This window comes from Mus caroli, chromosome 10, assembly GCF_900094665.2.
Source record: "Mus caroli chromosome 10, CAROLI_EIJ_v1.1, whole genome shotgun sequence".
Taxonomy (NCBI): domain Eukaryota; kingdom Metazoa; phylum Chordata; class Mammalia; order Rodentia; family Muridae; genus Mus; species Mus caroli.
The window spans coordinates 66472857-66481571 of NC_034579.1; the positions used below are offsets into that span (position 1 = coordinate 66472857).

Sequence of the window (8715 nt, forward strand, 5' to 3'; positions counted from 1 at the left end):
TTTTTTTTTTTTTTGAGTACATTACTCAGTGGATTTTAGGAGACTAGATGTGATTGTGTCTTTGTTAATGTTAGGAAAATATATGACTTTTCATCTTTATGCACACCTTACCAAAGTAAGCCTGAGCAATATGTTTGGCTTTCCACTTCTCTTACTGCATTTTCTACTGACTATACAGTTCAGTCTGGGTTAACTAGCTAAGCTCCTTTTTTTTCTTGATTACTTGGACCCAAAGACCTAAGAAACTCTCTCTCCTGTAACTCACAATTGCTTTGCTTTCTTTCTGTTGGTTTCATTACATTCATGAATTGATTTCTTTTGTCTGCTGAGTGCATTCTGCCATAGTCCTTTATATTTCATGAGTGGATAAATGGGTGATAGCAACACGGGGAAGATGTGAGTTATTATATACTCCCTGTATCTGTGAGTTAAGAATGACTCTTCTACCACTGCCTGCAACAGTCAAATTATTATTATTATTATTATTATTATTATTATTATTATTATATTTTATTGAGTATTTTATTTTTCCATTAATTTACTTATTTATTCACTTTATATCCGATTGTAGCCCCTCTCCTCCAAATCTCCCTTCACATGACTTCTCTCCCCACCCCCATCCTCTTCACATCTGAGAATGGGGAGGTCCCAGCCCTGGGCACTGACCTGCCCTGGCACCTCAAGTAACTAAAGGACTAGGCACATCCTCACCCATTAAGACAAGACAGGGTAGCCCAGTTAGGAGAGCAGAATTCACAGGCAGGCAACAGGATCAGGGATAGTCCTGTTCCAGTTGTTGGGGGACCCACATGAGGCCCAAACTACACATCTGCTACATATATGCAGGGGTGTTGGGCCAGCCTTTGTATTCTCTATAGTTGGCAGTTCAGTCTCTGGGATTCCCCAAGAATCCAGGTTAGTTGACACTGTTGGTCTTCTTGTGGAGTCCCTGTCCTCTCTGGACTTCTCAGTCCTTCCACCAACTCTCCCACAAGAATTCCCAAGCTCAGTCTAATGTTTGACTCTGAGTCTCTGCATTTGTTTTGGTCAGCTGCTGGGAGGAGCCTCTCAGAAGACAGTGATGCTAAGCTTCTCACTGGGCAGTTTGACTTCTAGGTTCTAACTGATGGCATTCAAGAAATCCTGAATGTGGCTGAAATTTTCTTTTCTGAGCAGAACAGTAAATCATGACTTCACTCACCTCTAGTTTGTTCCCTCTTGTTTGTGGCCACATAAGGATAAGTTCATTTTGCCTGTAGAGGTAGTTTAGACCCTAAAACCAGCAGCATAGTATGTGTCCTAAGACCAGGTCAAGTCAATCATGCAACGAATCTGACTAATCCACTAACCAACCAAACATCAGAGACATGGTCATTGAACAAAGCTGAGTATGTTACACTTACTGTACTCTAGTGTGTTTTCCTTCCTAGCATTGTTCTAGAAGCCAACATTAAAAGGGAATTTATAAAGTATCAGTGATATAATGATCTTGAAGATCATGTATGAGGACCGAGCCTTGCTCAGAATTGTATAGTTTATCTTACCAAAGTTTTGATAAGCAGGCACAGTTAGCAAGTATCTCAAAGCAACTTGCAGCAACCAACTTACCCTATAGAATTGCCTCTTTAGTTAACACAGTGGTGTATCCAGTACAGACAGGTATTTCTTGCATCAAATAACAAAATTGATACTGCTACTATACTTGTTCTAAAATCATTTATATATTGATAGCCAAACACTTTCAATATTGCCAGAAGTAAAATGGGAATATGTTGACTTAAGTTTCATATTGGATAGTCAGCATATATTTAGATTTTTTTTAGGTTCAAAAATGTTTATCTAAAAATATTTGTAAGTTTGAGTGTTTTGTCCAGGTGCCACCCTGTATATTCCAATCATATTCTCCTAAGGAAATTTAATTTTATCATTGTAGTAATGAATTATTTTGAAGATGTGAAAGCAGTCCAAGAGAGCACAGAGAAATAACACATGAACAATGTGGATATTTTTGCATGAGACACATATTTGTTGCTTCTTATTTTTAATGAAATAATATGATGAACTACCAAATGCAAAGAGGAAGAAAACTCAAGAGCCACTGGCCTAACTTGCAGCCTCCTGGCTATTCCTTTTCAAAGGCCCAGGAATTGGGATAAAATGAAGTAAGGGGACACTCTTTAAAACACTGTGTTTGTAAGCATCAGCCTGATGTCCCCTGGCTATGAACAAACTGGCCATTGCTTCCTGTGCTAAACTCACAGCAAAACATTACTTCATACAGGCAGCTTTATGGAAAGAGGGAGAAATCTTTTACCAACAACTTGGTAAAGTGTTATTCTTTATGTGCAGAACAATAATCAGCAGCCTTATTGTACCTATACACTCTAACTCACTTGTGAGTTTTCTGCTGACCTTATGAAAAAAGAAAACATCTTCTGGGTGCTTTAAAAGCTACCTTAAAATACTATAGCTAAATTCAGAACACTGAAATATAAAACAAATAAATATGCTCTCTCACATATATATACATTTATATATACATACCTATACATTGTATTTTCTATGTGTCTGTGTCTATTTCATACATGTGAGATTATATATACATGCATACATATGTGTGCATGTATATATATATGTGTGTGTGTGTGTGTGTGTGTACAAGCATTTATGTGTGTGTGTTTTCGTGTGTTCTACATATGTGTGTTTGCTATGTATATGTGTCCCTCCAAATTTAAGGACTAAACTTTTATGTAGATACATAAAAGTTGTCACACAAGTATGTAAGTCATTGTGCTAAATGGGAGAAAAGCATTTCAAATATAAAATTTAGATATTGCATTCCCAAGACATGCAAAAGTTAAGCTACAATGATCATTATTTTAAAATCTTTAGAATCTTTGGGGGTAACAAATATTGAAAATTCAATTCCAACAAAGACATCATTTGTTTCCATCCCTAGAAATGTCAGGTCACATTAGTGGATATCAGAGATGGGTGACAGTAGATCTAGGTGCTTCTAAGACTCTGATATGGCTCTCAGCTTTACAGCAACCTTCTATTAACTTCAGTTTTGCACTTCAAATAGGGACAGCTACACAGTGGAGCACAGTCATGCACTGATTCCAAGGTTCCAGTACAAGCAACTCTCATTTCCTTTGTCAAGTTTTCCATTTTTAAAGACTCACATTGGCTTTGTGTAAGAACTCTTATCAGGATCAGGAATGGAATCAGGTAATTAGTTTACAGTCCCCACTAGGGTGACAAGGATGCAGAGTGGGTGAAGGCCAGTTTGTGTAAGGAACATCAGAGGTGTTGGTTGCTGTGGGAGAATGTGGAAGACAGAGATGTTTATTGCTACATGATGTTCATTACTATGTCTGACAGTTTTCTGCCACCAAAAGAAAGTACTTCAGATACAAAGAGAAGGGATTGGCTGTTGGGCATTTCCAGTCTGTGATGGATTAGTTCTGCAGGTCTCAGTCTACTGTAGCCTAGAAACCAACAATGGGCATTTGCAGCATAGAAAATGTAGCATAGACAGTCAAATGTCCAGGAGGAAAATGAGCAGAAGATGGAGGGAGTGCCACATCATCACCACACTTAATGACCTAAGGACCTCCCCCAAGGCACCATGCCTTAGAGGCCCCTCCACCTATAAGAACCCAGTGACCCTCCCTGGAACTCCATGTCTCGGTAGACCTAACACCTCCAAACCAAACAGCATCCTGGATAGTAGGACTTTAAACACATGAATCTGGACATTGGAGGAAATTAAGCATCTGTAGGTGCCTCTATACACTGTGCCTAAAGGTCCACCATGATCACACAATGAAAAAAATTTCATCTCCTACAGCCTCAAACATTGACCCAGCATTCTGGAAACATGTAAGACCAGATCTTCCCTGATACCTACAGCAGATCCAACTGTGAAGTCTTACAATTTTTAAAAGAAGAGATGCACATGCTCCTGTCTTATTTAGGGTTTTATTGCTGTGAACAGACACCATGACCAAGGCAACGCTCATAAGAACAATATATAAATTGGGGCTACCTTACAGGTTCAGAGGTTAGTCCATTATCATCATGGTGGAAAATATGGCAGTGTCCAGGCAGGCATGGCAGTAGAGGAGCTGAGTTCTACATCTTCAACTGAAGGCAACCAGGAGGAGATAATCCCTCTTCCACACTAGGTGGGGCTTAAGCATTAGACATCAAAGCCTATACCCACAGTGACATATTTCACCTAACAAGGCCACACCTTCCAATAGCATCACTCTTTGTGGGCCAAGAATTCAAACACATGAGTCTATGGGGGCCAACCATATTCAAATCACTACAGATTCCAAGATAAAATGTTTGGGCATATATAGGCAAACATATCTATTTATAACAAAAGAAATGGGAAAGCAGTAAGGAGTTCTTGCTCAGGGCACAGGTTCACAAAGGCTTTGGCAATTTTGAACACACAACATACTCTGTGAAGTTTTTTTTTTTCAAAGTGAAGCCTTGAGAAAGTGATTGCGTTTGTATCCTTTTGTTCTGTGTAATGGATAGGTCAGCCTAGAAGACTCCACAATAGTCCTCCAGACATCTTGGTGCTGAGACAGCACACATGGAGAAAGTTCCAGCGTGTATATGTTGTGTCCTGCTAGTTATTCTGAGTGTTTTAAAGGTTTAGCTATTATCCCTTTGCTGTGAAGGCAGTACCAGTGTCAGTTCAATGAGGGAAGAAGATGTATTTGTGCTTGCATGATGGATACTATGAGCTCTTTAGCAAAGGTCATCTTTGAAGTGGTTTTCCATTGCAAAGTGCTAATGTCTACTCTTTTTTGATATTTTTAATTAGGTATTTTCCTCATTTACATTTCCAATGCTATCCCAAAAGTCCCCTATAACCCCCCCCCCACTCCCCTACTCATCCACTCCCACTTTTTGGCCCTGGTGTTCCCCTGTACTGGGGCATATAAAGTTTGCAAGTCCAATGGGCCTCTCTTTCCAGTGATGGCCAACTAGGCCATCTTTTGATACATATGCTGCTAGAGTCAAGAGCTCCTGCTCTTATTGGAGCTCTTACATTTGTCCAGGCACTGTACTGGGTCAGTGGAGCAGAATATGATTGGTTATTCTCCTTGTCAACTTAGGAGTGAAGACAATTGTAGAGCTTGTGTATCCTGGGGGTTTTGGGAGACTATCTGCCCTCCACCCATTCCTGTATTATTATTTTTGAATTACTCTGTTGTTAACTACTCCTGTCTATGCAACTTAAAACTATAACAGTATAATTTAACTAAAGTCGACATCGTTAGAGCTTGAAAATGAAATATGTTCTTCTAAGGAAACCAAATAATAATGAGATCCTGATTGCCATATGGAAAGCTAGTATTTCTGTGATGTCTTAAGGCCAAGTTAGATATATCAGTTTAGATTTTAAACTGAATTAATGCTATAGGACATGCCCCTTAGACAACAATGGCCTCAGTTTACCCTTTCACCATATATATATCACCAGGAGTCAAAAGACAGGGTGTGCTATTGAAGGCAAAGAGTACCATCCTGATGATATATCCATTCATTCAGATGCCCTCCTTTCTCTTAGAAAGACATTAGAAAGAAGATCAGATGACAAAGATAAGAATTTGTTTGCTCATACTTCAAATAAAGTCAGTGTCCCTAACATTATGAACTAACCAATACCCTGGAGCTCTTGACTCTAGCTGCATTTGTATCAAAAGATGGCCTAGTCGGCCATCACTGGAAAGAGTGGCCCATTGGACACACAAACTTTATATGCCCCAGTACAGGGGAATGCCAGGGCCAAAAAAATGGGAATGGGTGGGTAGGGAAGTGAAGGGGAGGGTATGGGGGACTTTTGGGATAGCATTGGAAATGTAATTGAGGAAAATATGTAATAAAAAATATTAAAAATTTTAAAAAAATAAAAAAATTAAAAAAGAAGAAAGAGTCAGTGTTCCTAAAAATTATAATTTCAGTTTTAAGTAGTACATTTCATGTCAGAGAGGGAACTGCATACACACAAACACACACACACGCACACACACACACACAAATGTATATGTCTATATGTGTATGTCTGTGGGTGGGTATTTCTTATTTGTATATGAGTTTATATATGTGTGTGCATGTATGTTTGTATGTGTATGTTTCTATGTATGTCTCTCTGTGTTCCCTTTACCCATATACGTGATCCTCCAACATTCCCCCTGAACTTTTATCCATTCAAAAACTGTAAAAGTGAGCTAAGAGAGAACGATCAATACCTGAGCTCCCTGAAATGAGACCTACGGTGAAATCTGAGGAAGAGGAAATCAGCAGAAGCAGACATGTCAGCCATGTGCTTACTGTATTGATTATGTGATGATAAACAGGCATACATTGTTATTAGCAACAGTTACTCTGAAAGCTAGGGAGTTTATCGATCCGTTGGAAAGTGAAAAGTTTAGCTAAGAGACTTTTAGTTACTTTACTCATGTTTGTTTTCATTATTTGTTTGTCTTGCTTAGAAGTAATCCATCAATAAGACCCATTAATGTAGACTGTGGGATTGTAGTGTTGGGTGAAGAAATACACAGAGAGGAAAAACTTGACCAAAGTTTTGAAATGCCACCTGACTGCCCCAGCCTTTTATTCTATTATGGTCTTATTATTTATTGTTGGGAGCACAGTAGAAGAAATAAAACAAGTTTCCCTCGGGTTAGTAAAAAATTTCTGTGTTAGGACTGATCTGTGGATATTTGATAGAAAAACATAATATTTTTATTTACAATCTAGAAAGCTCTGACCTTATTATGAACAGAAGTACTTCGTGTTAAAGATTTTTAATGGAGATAAGGAAGCAGGTCCCCAGGGTACTATGTGATTTCCCTTGAGTTGGTCACTCATTTAGATTAAGTTCTCTATCAAACATATTAAGGAAGACTCCAAGGGGCTTCAGAAAGAGCTCCATAGGTAAAGTGCTTATTTCTCAAGCATGGTGACCTGAACCAGATCCCCAACCTCCCTGCATTTGTTCCATTTCATAAGGAACCATGTTGGTAAGTTACCACCTATACTAATATATAGTAATTATAAGTAACCATGTTGGTAAATCATCACCTATAGATAGTAATTATTTCTATTTTCATGTATATTATAAGGAAATAAATATCAAGAGTTTACCATTGTAAACCTAGTTACTTTTGCATTTATATTAAGAGCACATCAATTCATTGTCATACAATTATGTTCAGTATGTTATTTAGCCTTAATAGTCATAACGAAGTCTATTTTTATAGTCATGAACTTGGTCATCAATACTATTAGATGATCCTCGATCAAGGTCAATACAAAAAGCTGCAATGACTAGATTATGTCTTTCTAATAGCCTGCCTGTTCTGTCCATCCACATATGTTTTATAACTATGGGTGTATCAAAGAAAATCTCTTTGCGATTTGATGATCAGTTGTACAAATTACTAAATCGAGCTGACTTGTCATTTATTGCATGAATGCTCCTCTCACATCTCTGCATGACCTGAATTATCCTTCCCTATGAATCAGGACCAGATAAGGTTGAACTACTAAGTTATATGTACCAAAACACCATCCCTCTTCTGAGACCAACCTACAAAGAAAGCTGGAAAGTTCCATGTGAGATCTTGAGGTAGCCTTGAACTACCGGGTAAGATGGATGTAGCACTGGAGACAGAATATAGGAAGAGAAGAAGCAGGGGTAAGGGGGATAGAATTGGGTTTTCCAGGAGGAGGGGAAACCGGGAAAGAGGATAACACTTGAAATGTAAATAAAGAAAATATCATATATGTATGTATGTATATATGTGTGTGTAGTATATACATATTATACACACACATAAAATTATATATATAATATAAAAAATTAAAAAGATCTATATATAAAAATAAAATTATATATATATATATATATGTATATATATATGTGATATATTTTTTTTTCATTTTTTTAAAAAAGGAGCTGCCCCCTAGAGGCGGTGCCAACATGGCTGCTGTATCAATGTGCATCAGTAGGTAGCAAAGAGGAGAGAGGCTACATCTTTGCTCAGTGTTCGGACCTGTGAACATCTGAATGATTAGTAGACTAGCCTTCCCTGAAAAAGGTGAACCTGAGAAGAACTCTAGTATGGTGCCACACGGGCCCGGGCTTGCTCCAATGGTGGAGAGCAAGCCGAAGACTAGAAGAACCCTGCCTAGGGCTGCTGCCTGGCACCTCAAGCCGTGGGCAAGAGTGAGCTTCAGACAGAGAACCCACTCATGGGTGAGGAACAAGGCTGAGGCAACCACAGACTTGACCACCAATCTAGTGCCCCACAGGCCTGGAGGACAGACTATGCGCAAAATGAGCCCTACCCAGTGCCATAATAGACAATCAGGGCAAAACACTCTTAAAATCACTCCTGAGACAAACCCAGACCCTCACCCCTGGTACCTAAAAGAAGGAAGTAAGCGGTGAAGAAATGGAAGAGAAAGAGAAACAGAAGGATGCAGGTACAATGAAGACCCGCAGAACTGCAGAGGATAGTGAGGAACAGCCTGATGTGAATAGCCAGTGATGCCACCTGGGACCATGTCCCATTGCAATGGGGCTTCTGGGTCTGTGTCGCCACCACCACCAGAGGCCACTTCTGAGTCTGTGCCCTGCAGTAGTAGTAGTCTCTTACCACCAAGTCTGGGCAGATGTCC

General features: G+C 39.1%; 1 non-coding gene across 1 annotated transcript; it reads left to right on the forward strand.

Moving 5' to 3' along the window:
* Window positions 1-7989: 7989 nt before the first annotated feature.
* On the forward strand, window positions 7990-8121 carry LOC115032230. The gene has a single exon (XR_003837885.1). It is a non-coding gene; the product is annotated as a small nucleolar RNA SNORA17 (small nucleolar RNA).
* The last annotated feature ends 594 nt before the right edge of the window (window positions 8122-8715 follow it).